The 12,329-nt window shown below is 50.4% G+C and overlaps 1 long non-coding RNA gene across 1 annotated transcript; it reads right to left on the reverse strand.

The window, feature by feature from the left end:
• Positions 1-508: 508 nt before the first annotated feature.
• Positions 509-11,874, reverse strand: LOC123382630. Its single transcript, XR_006591279.1, has 4 exons — positions 11,592-11,874; positions 1,846-1,926; positions 1,611-1,691; positions 509-819 (listed from the first exon to the last, which is right to left on the reverse strand). It is a non-coding gene; the product is annotated as an uncharacterized LOC123382630 (long non-coding RNA).
• Between the last annotated feature and the right edge of the window lie 455 nt (positions 11,875-12,329).

A 12,329-nucleotide genomic window follows, 5' to 3' on the forward strand; every position in this document is an offset into this window, starting at 1 on the left:
AACATCTCAATTAATGGTAAATAGATGAAAACTTCACATCATCACCACCATCACCGCCACCACCATCATCACCATCATCTCATCTTAGGAGAACTGTTCATGGTATAAAACGGCATTGCACAATATCAACAAATGATTATGGTAACCATTGAGAACTTCTGAAAGCAAGACAAGGGAACTGGAAGATAAAACGAAAGAAGTATCTCAAAAGTCAGAGGAAAAGTACAAAGAGATGAAAATCACGAGAGGAAGAACGGGAGACTTACCTGGGAGTGCTAAGATTCTGGAAGGACAGGGAAAACATATGGAAGAGAGAAGTAATCGAAGAGATTTCTTTTTCTGACGGTATGGTAGACCGACCCTTCCGCAGCAACAGTTAAAAATGCCTTATTAACTAGTCAAAACCGTTTTTGAAATGTTTATTTCTTTATTTTCAGAGAGAGAAGAGGGGGAGGGAGGCACAGAGGGGGAGGGAGAGAATCCCAAGCAGGCTCCATGTTTAGCGTGGAGCCCAACATGGGACTAGATCTCGTGACTGTGAGATCATAACGTGAGCTGAAACCAAGAGGTGGATGCTTAACCGACTGAGCCACCCAGGTGCCCTCAAAACTTTTTTTTTTTTTCTTTTTTGAGTCACTGAGCTGAGTATGAAACCTCAGGGGCCAAAATCAAAGTGGAAACAAAAATTCAGAGTTAAGCTGATTAGCGGTGAAGCCACCAGCTTCCCTAACAACATCTGCTGTGTTGGATGTTGTGGAGGAGACGTTCGATTTTCCTCATGGAGCAGACGTTCGATTTTCCTGGCCGCAGGAGTTGAAGCTGAAAGATTATTAAAGGTAGAGAGTCTGATACAGGACACCTGCATAAACCTTGCACCCAAAAGGACTATACATTCAGCGAAAGAGCTGGTAAGTCAACAGTATGGATGTCAATCATTTATCAACAGGTTAAGTTCCGAGGGAAGTGAGTGTACATTTTTTTCAACCACCCATGAACACGCAAAAAGATAAGGCATCATGAGTGAAAGCCAGCCCAAACCACAGATAGCAGAATCACACTAAAAAATGTGGAATAGATATTGGCCTTGTCAAATGCAGATCATAGAGTAAATATTCTTAATATCTCTAAAGAAAGAAGAGAGGCTATTGAAAGTATTAGTAAGGAACAAGAGAATATAGAAAATGGGGAGGTGTGAACAAGAACCAAATAACACAACTAAAAATGAAAACTGTAATTGAAACAGAAACATGATAGATGTGTTACGTAGCACAGTAAGACACGGATCAAGAGAGTAAACTGAATACAGATCTGAAAACATCGCCTTCAATCCAACACAAAAATACAGAAGACAAGAGGCCGGAAATACCTACTGAACATACATATTTAGCCAGAGTGCCACAGGGGACTAGAGAGAAAGAAGAAGGAGCAGTATCTTAAGTAATCACGGCTTAGAATTTTAAGCTGGCAAACGACACGAAATACTTAGCTTGAGAAATGAAATCTAGACTGAGAGACACCATAGTGACCTTGCAGGACATCACAGACAAAGAGAGGATCTTAAAGGCAGCCAAAGGAAAAACTCTAACAGCTACTGTTTATAGGATACTTACCACACTGACACTATTCTGAGCACTTTGCCTACACTAGCTTGTGTCATCTGCAAAGCAACCACAAAAATTGAGAGCTGATACCTGAAGGACAAAAGAGGAAGCTAGATTGGAATTCATATCTTAAAAGCATCGAGGAGATATAACCATTAACTTAAAACGGCAAACCCAGTAAAAATACAGCTCAAGAAAATGGAGGATGTGGGGGCATTTCAAACAAAGAAAAATAGATGATTACCTTAATTATGGGCTGAATTGTGCCTCCTCCTCCAAAATTCATATGTTGTACTCTTAACCCCCAGGACCTCAGAATGTGACTCTATTGGGGCATAAGATTTTTAAAAGGTAATTAAGTTACAAGGTCATTAGGCTGGGCTGCGACCCCATGACTGGTGTCCTCATGGGAAAAGGAAATTTGAGGGGGGCCTGGATGGCTCAGTTGGTTAAACATCCGACTCTTGATTTCAGGTCAGGTCATGATCTCACAGTTTGTGGGATTGAGCCCCACGTTGGGCTCTGCGCGGAGCCTCCTTGGGATTCTCTCTCTCTCTCTGCCCCTCCCCCACTCATGCTCGCTCTCCAAGTAAATAGACATTCATTAAAAAAAAAAAAAAAAAACAGAGGGGGGCGCCTGGGTGGTGCAGTCGGTTAAGCGTCCGACTTCAGCCAGGTCACGATCTTGCGGTCCGTGAGTTCGAGCCCCGCATCAGGCTCTGGGCTGATGGCTCGGAGCCTGGAGCCTGTTTCTGATTCTGTGTCTCCCTCTCTCTCTGCCCCTCCCCCGTTCATGCTCTGTCTCTCTCTGTCCCAAAAATAAATAAACGTTGAAAAAAAAAATTAAAAAAAAAAACAACAGAGGGGCGCCTGGGTGGCTCAGTCGGTTAAACGGCTGACTTCAGCTCAGGTCATGATCTCGCAATTTGTGAGTTCGAGCCCCATGTCGGGCTCCGTGCTGACAGCTCAGAGCCTGGAGCCTGCTTCGGATTCCGTATCTCCCTCTCTCTCTGTCTCTCTCCTGCTCGTGTTCTGTCTCTGTCTTTGTCTCAAAAAAAAAAAAAAAAAAAAGACTAGATGCGCCAAAAAGAAGGAAAAAGAATCTCAAAAGGAAGGTCTGCCATACAAAAAGAAAGAGTGGACAGTTTCTGAAGATACAGGCCACTCTTCTCATTGACTATATCAAATAACAATAATAATTTTAACTTGTGGAGTTAAGGGGAAAAAATAGGACGAAAATACCGGATACCAAAGGCACATATACAGGGAGGGGATGATCACAAAGTTCTAAGATCTTTCAAAGCTGGAGAGGAGAATAAACACTTTGATTAATGTTAAACTTTGTCAAGTTAAATATTCACGCTACAATTTTTCGTGTAAACACAAAAAGAAAGAGAAGTGGGGTGTACAAATTCCACACTCGCAGAGGGGAAACATGGAATGAGGAAGCAAAAATCAACCAAGACGAAAGAATGTGAGGAACGAAGGAAGGAGAAACACAGGAACGGAAGCAGGACAAACGGGCCAGAATAAGGTGTCAATACATCCGAATATACGACTCATCAAAATAAATGTAAACAGGCTAGAATAGTTCAAAGACAATTAGACTGGATAATATAAAAACAAGGTCCAGCTTGTTTTTAGCCTAAAGGACATGCCTGATGACCCAGAAAAGATGAAAGAGTGAAGAAAGATTTACCAGACAAATACCCCACGAAAGAAGTCTGGCAAATCTATGTTAATTTTTTTTAAACATTTATTTATTATTGAGAGACAGAGAGACACGGAGCGTGAGCAGGGGAGGGGGAGAGAGAGGGGAAGACACAGAATCCAAAGCAGGCTCCAGGCTCCGAGTGGTCAGCACAGAGCCCGACGCGGGGCCTGAACTCACAAACTGCGAGGTCATGACCTGAGCCGAAGTCAGTCGCCTAAACGACTGAGCCACCCAGGCGCCCCGGGCAAATCGATGTTAATAGGAAACAGAGTGGATTTTAAGCGTAAAAGCATTGCTAGTGATGAAGAGTCATTTCATACAATAAAAGGTTTAATTCGCTGGTAAGGTGTAACAATTCTAAACTTGTATGCACCCAATAACAGCCTCAAACCTTTAAAGGAAAAGAATGAACACAACCTCAAGGAGAAAGGGAGGAATCCCTCCAAAGGGAAGGGTGGGGCTGGGGGTTAAACACACCTCTGCTAGTAATGAACAGTTCAAGAAATCGAAAAACATGGTTGTGGGAGCCTGTTCCATCGGTAGCCCCCAAAAGAATCACTTCTCTTTACACGAATCCAGATCGGATGTGGAGCATGCTTTGATAAATAGAGTGTGGCAGAGGTGATATTCTGCCAGTTTCAGGTTTGAGCCCTAAGGAAGCCTGAGAGTCTCTGTTTTTATGTGCTCAGAGCCCTGTGCTGCCTTGAGGAGCCGGCTGCTGTGCTGAGAGGCTGGGGGAAAAGATGAAGACGCCAGAGCTATTTGCAAAAAGCTGCCCGAGTGTCCCAGCCCAGCCACATGCTCAAGACAACCCGGGCCGCGGGAAGGACCAGCAGAGCTGCTGGGCTGAGTCCAGGTTGCAGAGTCACGACCACAGGGCATGTGCTAAGCCGCTAAGATTTGGAGTGACTTGCTACGCACCCATCAGTAACTTAAGCGACAGTGAACGGGTTTGACCTGCTACAGATGGGTTGAGTGGTGAGCCCAATGATTACAGAATACATATGCTGTTCAAATGCAAGAAACATTTTCGAAATTGACCACAAAATAGAAGGCAAGTTTCAACACATTTTGAAGGCCTGGTGTCTTGCGAGCCTCATTCTCTGGCCATGTTAAACTTGATATTACTTTTTTTAGATGCGTCAAGTTCAATTTGGTATTATTACCGTGAAGCTGTCTTCCGAAAAGTCCAAAGTTTTAGAAATTAAACATAGTCCTTCTAAGTAAACAGTCTAGCTCGTTTAACTTGTTGCCTACGGCACCAAGTAAGCAAGGCCGTGGAACCCCTTGTGTGTTACTGCTTCCTCACCTCACGCATGCCTCCCTCTACGACTGTCATGCGGCGATACGGCCTCATTTAGAGCGTGGCTCTGAGGCCCGCCTGTCTGCGATCCGATCCTGGCTCTATCCTCTACTGGCTGTGTGGCCTTGGGCAGACTTCCTAGTCTCACCGTGCCCCTCTTTTCCTCACCGGTAAAGTGGGAACCATCATGGCACTACAGTTCTGCAACGAAGTTGAAATGACCGCAGATTAGGTGAGATATCAAAGCCCTAAGAAGAAAGACCTTCAGGAAGTAAGATCTCTGAAGGTTAATTATTATTACTATTATTCCATTCATGGTCTATGCAATGACACTGACACTCTCTTACCCCAAATCACATACTGAGGAAGTGGCAAAGCTGGAATTTCATCCCTGTCTTTCTGCCTCCCTATCCTCCCTTTCCGGCATCAAGTGTCTCCCCCTTCATGGACCTAGGAATAGGGCCCTCATTCCTTCCTCCTCCTGCCCCCCACAAACCCAACCACTCTGGAGAGTTTAGCAACTCTGGCTCCTATTTTGGGGAAAGATTGCTCCCGCCTCAGGGCCTTGCCTCCAGTTACTTCCTCAGCCCCCCAAACCGTCCCACCCTCAATTCTCTCTCAGGTGCTCACCCTTCCAGACAAAGCTCAAACTTCACTTTCTTGGGAAGCCTTCCCTGAACCCAAACTTGCCCTGCACACCCCACCAAACTAGGCCCGGTTCCCATGATCTGCTCTCCTAGCACCCCATGCTTCCACTTAGAGAGTTTATCATATTTAAATTACTTGTATCATTATATGTTGAATGTCTCTCCAGCTGCATCTATGAGTCAAGGTCTGTCTATACAGGGCTGGAGCCCTGCACCTGCACATAGTAGGAATTCAATCACTGCTTGTTGGGTAGATGGGTGGAAGGAAGGAAAGAAGGAAGGACGGAAGCAAGGGAGGAAGGATGGGTGGGTTGAATGTGGGTGGATGGATGGATGGATGTAAGAATGGATGGATGGGTGGATGGGTGAACGGATGGATGGGTGTATGAATGGATAGATGATGTATGAACGGATAGATGGATGGATGGGTGTATGAATGGATACATGAGTGGATGGATGGGTAGATGAATGGATGGATGGGTGGATGAACAGATGGATGGATGGATGGATGGATGGATGGATGGATCAATGGATGGATGGGTGGATGAATAGATAGATGGATGGATGGATGAATGGATACATGAGTGGATGGATGGGTAGATGAATGGATGGATGGGTGGATGGATGGATGGGTGGATGAATGGATGGATGGGTGGATGAACGGATAGATGGATGGATGGGTGTATGAATGGATACATGAGTGGATGGATGGGTAGATGAATGCATGGATGGATGGATGGATCAATGGATGGATGGGTGGATGAATAGATGGATGGATGGATGAATGGATACATGAGTGGATGGATGGGTAGATGAATGGATGGATGGGTGGATGGATGGATGGGTGGATGAATGGATGGATGGGTGGATAAACGGATAGATGGATGGATGGGTGTATGAATGGATACATGAGTGGATGGATGGGTAGATGAATGCATGGATGGATGGATGGACGGATGGGCTGATGGATGGGTGGATGGATGGGTGGATGGATGGCTGTATGAATGGATGGATGGGTGGATGGACTGGCAGATGAATGGATGGATGGATAGATGGCTGGATGGTTGAATGGCATTCACAGTCTCTAGGGGCCTTGAGGACATCACAGAAAACCCTTTCTTTAGGATAGGCTTAGTCACTTCTCTGGAAGTAGACAAGAAGATTTTTCAGGATGCTGCCTGTCATAGTTTGGAAGAGAGAGTTGTCTTGCTGACTATTTCACCCAGAGTCAGCATTTTTTAAAAATACTATTATTTTTTAATGTTTTTATTTATTTTTGAGAGAGAAAGAGAGACAGAGTGCAAGCAGTTGAGGCACAGAGGGAGAGAGAGGGAGACACAGGGCCTGACACAGGGTTCGAATTCATGAACCATGAGATCATGTCCTGAACTGAAGTCAGATGCTTAACTGACTGAGCCACCCAGGTGCCCCCAGAGTCAGCGTGTTTTTGGCGAAGAGTTAGCCGTGGAACCCAGGCCTCAAGTGGTGAGGCCCTTCCCTCCTTGAACCCAGGTTCGACTTACTTGACCTCAAGCGTCAGACAGAGGACATTTATGGGAGCCAAGAGTCAGCAATTTTGAGAATCAGGTAAGCAGTGCGGACAGAGGAGTGACTGTCTGCCTCAGGTGCTCACCCAAGTTCAATATCACAGGCTGGTACGTGTTATTTCATCTTTGGTAGCATCATACACGGAGACTTGCACATCGCCTCTGAAGATCAGGCTAGGATCTGGGGGTGCCCCTGGGGGATGCCCAAGAAACGGCGAGGAACTTCACAGGAGCTGCCCAAATGCACGATGCAGCAGAAGGACCCACATTCCTCACCCTTGGTTTAGCCTCACGAAATTCCCCTAAACCCAGGATTGATTTATTTCTGACTCTCGTCTCAAGTCCACTAAAGGCTGTGGGGAAGATCTCCTTTATGTCCACTCCTTCCAGGACCCAGGCTGAGCTGGCGGCCACCAGCGTGAAGCCTGCTGGTCACCAAGCAGAAGAAAAGAGTGGACGCTGCAGGGTTTTGCACCGACGACGGAATGCACGGCCTGGAAGTAACATGTCAGCTGCACACAAGCTTATTGGCCAGGATTTGGCATGGTTAGTTTGAGGTGTCAGTTTGGTGAGGCCATCTGTACTCAGCGATTTAATCACACACGGATCCAGGTGGTGCTGTGAAGGTGTTCTGTCCATGTGGTTAACATGTACCATCAGTCGACTTTAAGTAAAGGTTACCCTCGTTCATGTGGGTGGGCCTCAACCAAACAGTTGAAAGGCATTAAGAACAAAAACTGAGGTTTCTCAGAGAAGAAGGAGTTCTGACTCCCAAGTGTAGCAGGGAATCCTGCCTGGGTCTCCAGCCTGCCGGCCTGCTCCACAAAGTTCCGATTTACCAGCCCCACAACGGACGTGATCTCAGGTCATGATCTCACAGTTCGTGAGTTCAAGCCCCGCGTCGGGTTCTGTGCTGACAGTGTGGAGCCTGCCTGGAATTCTTTCTCACCCTCTCTCTCTGCCCTTTCCCCAACTTGCTCTCTCTCTCAAAGTAAATAAATAAGCTTCAAAAAATAAATCTCTTGATGTATATAAATGTAAGCCTCTTGATCTGTTACTACAGTATATACACGATTATTATATATAATATATGCACCATATATAACATTGTGTGTATATGATCTCCTGTTGGCTGGAGTTCTCTGGGAAAGCCCCAAACTGACGCAAAGCTAGCTGTGTCAGCCCTAACAAAGGGACCGGGAAGTACAGTCTTGCCAAGGACTGAAGACGCCCAAACCTTCGGCTAGTAGTAATAGCCGCTGTAGAGTTACTGCAAAGGTGAGAGATACAATACGGAAAACACTTAGGGTGCAAAGTGCATCGTGGGTGCACCGCGCTCTGCTGCTTGCCAGCTGTGCTGACTCTTGGACCAGTTACGTATCTCTCTGTGCCTCAGTTTACTAATCTATACAATAGAGATGAAAAATAATCAAGCCTGAAGGGTTGCGAAGGTTAGGTGCCTGAACGGATGGAAGGAATTTAGTCCGGCGCGTGGAAATTTACTTCATTCCCGTCGTGGGGTATCTCCCTCCTTTGCACTTGGCCTTCTCGAGAAGTCCCACTGCAGCCGTCTGGAAATTCTGCCTAACTTACCGCAGATCGCTGTGCCCTCTGGGACCGCCTTCCTGATCCTCCCCCCACCTTCCGCAGACAGGCAAGGGCAGGGTCCCGCGGTGGCCCTCTCCTGCTCTCTGGGTCGTCTGCACATCTGCACCGGCCAAGGCTCTCAGAGCACAGAGGCATAATGGGAGGGGGGCTCAGAGCCTGCTTCCTGGGTTAGGAGAAGGTCAGGGGAGCTGCCTCGGCTCAGAGACACCCAGAAGGTGTGTATGGGGAGCAGTGGGTTCCATTCGCTAGCTGTGACTTTGGGAAGCCCGGAGCCGTCCTAGGACTGACTACATAATTTGCAGGGCCCAGTACAAAATGAAAACGAGGGGGTCCCTTGTTCAAAAGGTGCTAGGAATTTCAAGATCTGCCGCGAGCATGGGCACAGGGGCTGCGGGAGTAGGGACGGGAGCGTAGGAGTGGGGGGCATCCAGGGCCAGGACCCTCACGGGGAGCGCTCTGGAGCAGGAACCCCGGGCGGAGAGGACACGCCGTCCCCTTGTGGCGCAGGCTTGGGCGCCAGCCTGCTCCGGGCCCTGGGGAGACACGTAGCTGTTTATGGTCGCTCTGGCCCATGTCGGGAATGCACAGGAAATGGCTTGGTTTTCCCCACTAGTGATTCACTCCCTCAGCCCTGCTCTTTCCGTTCTCCGCTTCCTGCCCGTTGCTAGGGCTCGGACAGATTCTGTCCTTTCGCCGGCACTTTGGGGCCATAAAAAGGCCGGTTTCGTTGAATCTAAAGCTTCCACCTCAAGTCCAGTTTCACGCCCATCTCGTCCCCTCAGCCCGGCCCTGAGAGCCCCAGGGGGGAGGCGGGGAGGGGGAACCAGCTGCCTCTCCCTCCTTCCTCTTCCTCCCTCTCTGCTTAGCCCAAGCCGTGGAGGGAGAGGCGGGGAGGCAGGAGGAGGGAACCAATCCAGCTGTCTTTCTTAGCTTGACCCTGACCGCTCCCCCCCCCCACGGCTGCCGCCCCAAGTCCCGATTTCTTCCGCGCCCCCCCCCCACCTCCTCACTGTCTCCTGCTTATCTGGCTGGTGGTGGGGGGATGGGGAGACGGTGGGGGTGCCTTTGGCTGCTTCTGCCCTGAGAAGACATCTTCCCCTTTCGCTGCTGGCCGGGGGCAGCTTCTAGCTTGGAGCCCCAGACCACAATTCCGGGGCAGCGGGAAAAACTTCTCTTCGTAGGACACGACAGAGACACTCGGAGCTTTGCCGGGGAAGCCAGACAACATGCAGCTGGTCTCTGGCCTGGGCACGATAATGTCGCAGCAACTGCGGCTCAGACGAACGTACCGCGTTCCCTCTGTGCCGGGAGCTGCGCTGAGCGCTTTACTGCCATTAAAGCATTAAATTGTCACAACTAGGAGGTACATGCTATCTTAAGTCCCATTTTTCAGTGACGAGGAAACTGAGGCTAAGAAAGGTGAGGAGCCACGCCCATGGCCACGAAACCCTACCGTGGCAGAGTCAGGGCTGGAGACAATCTCTTCCCGACTCCGTGTCCGGCGTTCATGGTCTCTCTACTCTCTCACCTTGTGGAAGGGGCCGCACGAGGTGCGTAAATACTATGGTGGTGGTGGGGGTGGGGGCTGATCCTCCCGGGTGGAAAGGACACCTGAGCCGGAGGGAACGGCGTGTACAAAGGCTCTGAGGCCTGGAGGTACAGCAGTTAAGGGCTTGCAGGAGCTCCGTGAGGTCGGGGCCCCGGGGCCTGTGTCAAGGTGAGGGCTGAGACATGAGGCCGAGGTGAGGTCCGCCGAAGGCCCTGAGAAACATTTTGGGCTCTGTTCCTGAACTCTGAGAATTCTCACAGAGGCAGACTCGTGATGAGATTATCTCATCACTTCCACGCTTGTTCTGTGCCTCCCCGTTAGGGTGTAGGCTCCGTGAAGCCAGGCACGTGACCATTTTGTTCATCTCTACACCCCTAATAGGTGGCATGCAGTGGGCACTCAATACATGCTTGGGGGACTAAATGCCTGAGCTCCACCTGACTGGGAGCTGCGGCCGCCCCGTTTCCAAGGCCCCTGGAATCCTGGGAACACGACTAGAAACTCCCACCTGCAACCACCAGGTGGCGCTCACGCCACACAAGGAAACCCAGAGAAGGTTCTGCTGAACGGAGGGCGCGGAGGGGTGGGTGAAGGGGAGATCTCATCTGGGAGCCGCAAATGAGTTCTCCAGGCAGCCATTTGTTCTCATTAGCGCCTGGATTCCCTTCTCCAGAACCAGACAGGGGTGACGAGCGTCGTGGGCCCAGGGCTCATCCCCCCCCCCCCCCCCAGCTCTGGGCAGCTGTAGGTGGGAAAGGGGGTCGCTGGGCCCAGACCTGGGATGCCAGTGACCGCCGCTCCCATCCAGCCAGCAGCCCTGCCGCTGCCCACTGCCCCTGCCCGCCGGCCTCGGTTTTGTCGGCTGGGGGCAGCAAGGCCATTCATCAGCCGCACACGGCGTCCCCTCCCAGGCTGCCAGCTCCTATCTGGGCGCTCAGCTGGCCCAGGGCAGCAAAGCCAGCCTCCTGGCACAGATCCAAGTGTTTTGTCCTGTTCCCTTTGCCAGGGTCTCAATTCAAGGTGGGTGCTTTCAGGCCTCAGGGGCAGTCCACGCCTGCCTTCAGCCACACAGCTGCGTTCTAGAAACTTCCGGGGCCACCCTGGGAAGGAAGTGGTCACACTACTCAGGTGGGGAGGGGGGCTTGGGGAGGGGGGCTTGAGGAGGGGGGCGATGCATTTCTGACTCCATGGACTCAGGTAAAACGAAACCAGAACAGGGGTTTTCTGGAACTCAACCTGATTGCTACTTTGAGCCTCTACTCTGACTCAGGGCAGAAAATGTCACCTTGGCTAATTCCAGATAAACTTGGTTATTTAACCTCAGAGCTCAGAGTGTCCCTTTGCCCCTCTTCTGGCCTAGCGTGGCGGTTATGTTCTAGGGGGTTGTACAGACTTCTGGCATCGGAGGGGGGGGTACTGGTCATCGGCTGTGCCTGATGTCACAGTCCCCTGGAGGGACACGGTCAGTCTCATCCTCCTGCCCCAGTTATCCCGAGCTGTCCAGGCCTCAGAGAGTGTCCTCCTTGGTAGCCCGCTCACCGTCCCTCCCAACTTCCAGGACCTTTGTCCTCCCGGCCCCTTTGTCAGCCGCTCCCCTGTTAGCAGACGTGCCCTCCACTTACCACGTTCCCCTGGATTCTGCGTTTCCCCAGGTGTCCCCTGAGAGGCAGGCTGCAGGGCCGCTCCTGGAGCCCAGGGCCACCCAGCCCCCTTGCCTCTCCTCCGTCTCTCCTCTCTCCTTCCCCAGCTGGAAGGGGCTTCACAGAGTTCGGGAGCGGGGAGAATCCGTTCTCCAGACCTCCCTTCTTCCCAAAGTTTTTGGAACCGCATTTTGCCCCTAACATAAGGGTCTAGATTCAGCCTTCTAAGCTCCACCCCCTGAGGGTGAGGCTGCCCACCCACCGGGGAGGGGCGAGGGGTTGGAAGGGAGCATGTGCGCACGCGTGCTCCTGTTTCGGCTGGGGCTAAGGCCCCCAGGACTCCCACGTGGTCTCTGAAACAAACACTCCCTTTCCACGTGGCAGGGGTGTGGCCTCGCTTCTACGATCTGCACGTGGTGAGTGTGGTCCGCCCGGCAGAGGCTGCCGGCCGAACCCCGTGGCGGGCGTGTGCCAGGCAGCGCGTGGATGCTGAGCGTCCTGGGCTTCTGTCCCCGTCGTTAGAGCTGAGCCGCTGACCTTACAAAGAGCACGCAGGCCACGAACACGGGCCACGCGGCTAACCTGAAATGTTCTCGTAACCTCATTAAAAACGGAAAAAAGAGCCGCCAGAATAAATTTTAAGAACTTATTTTATTTAATATGTGCAAAATAACAATGTGTGATCAATATACAAGTTATTGATGACGTAGGGTAAGGCTC

The sequence above is a fragment of the Felis catus genome, chromosome E3 (genome assembly GCF_018350175.1).
Source record: "Felis catus isolate Fca126 chromosome E3, F.catus_Fca126_mat1.0, whole genome shotgun sequence".
NCBI lineage: Eukaryota > Metazoa > Chordata > Mammalia > Carnivora > Felidae > Felis > Felis catus.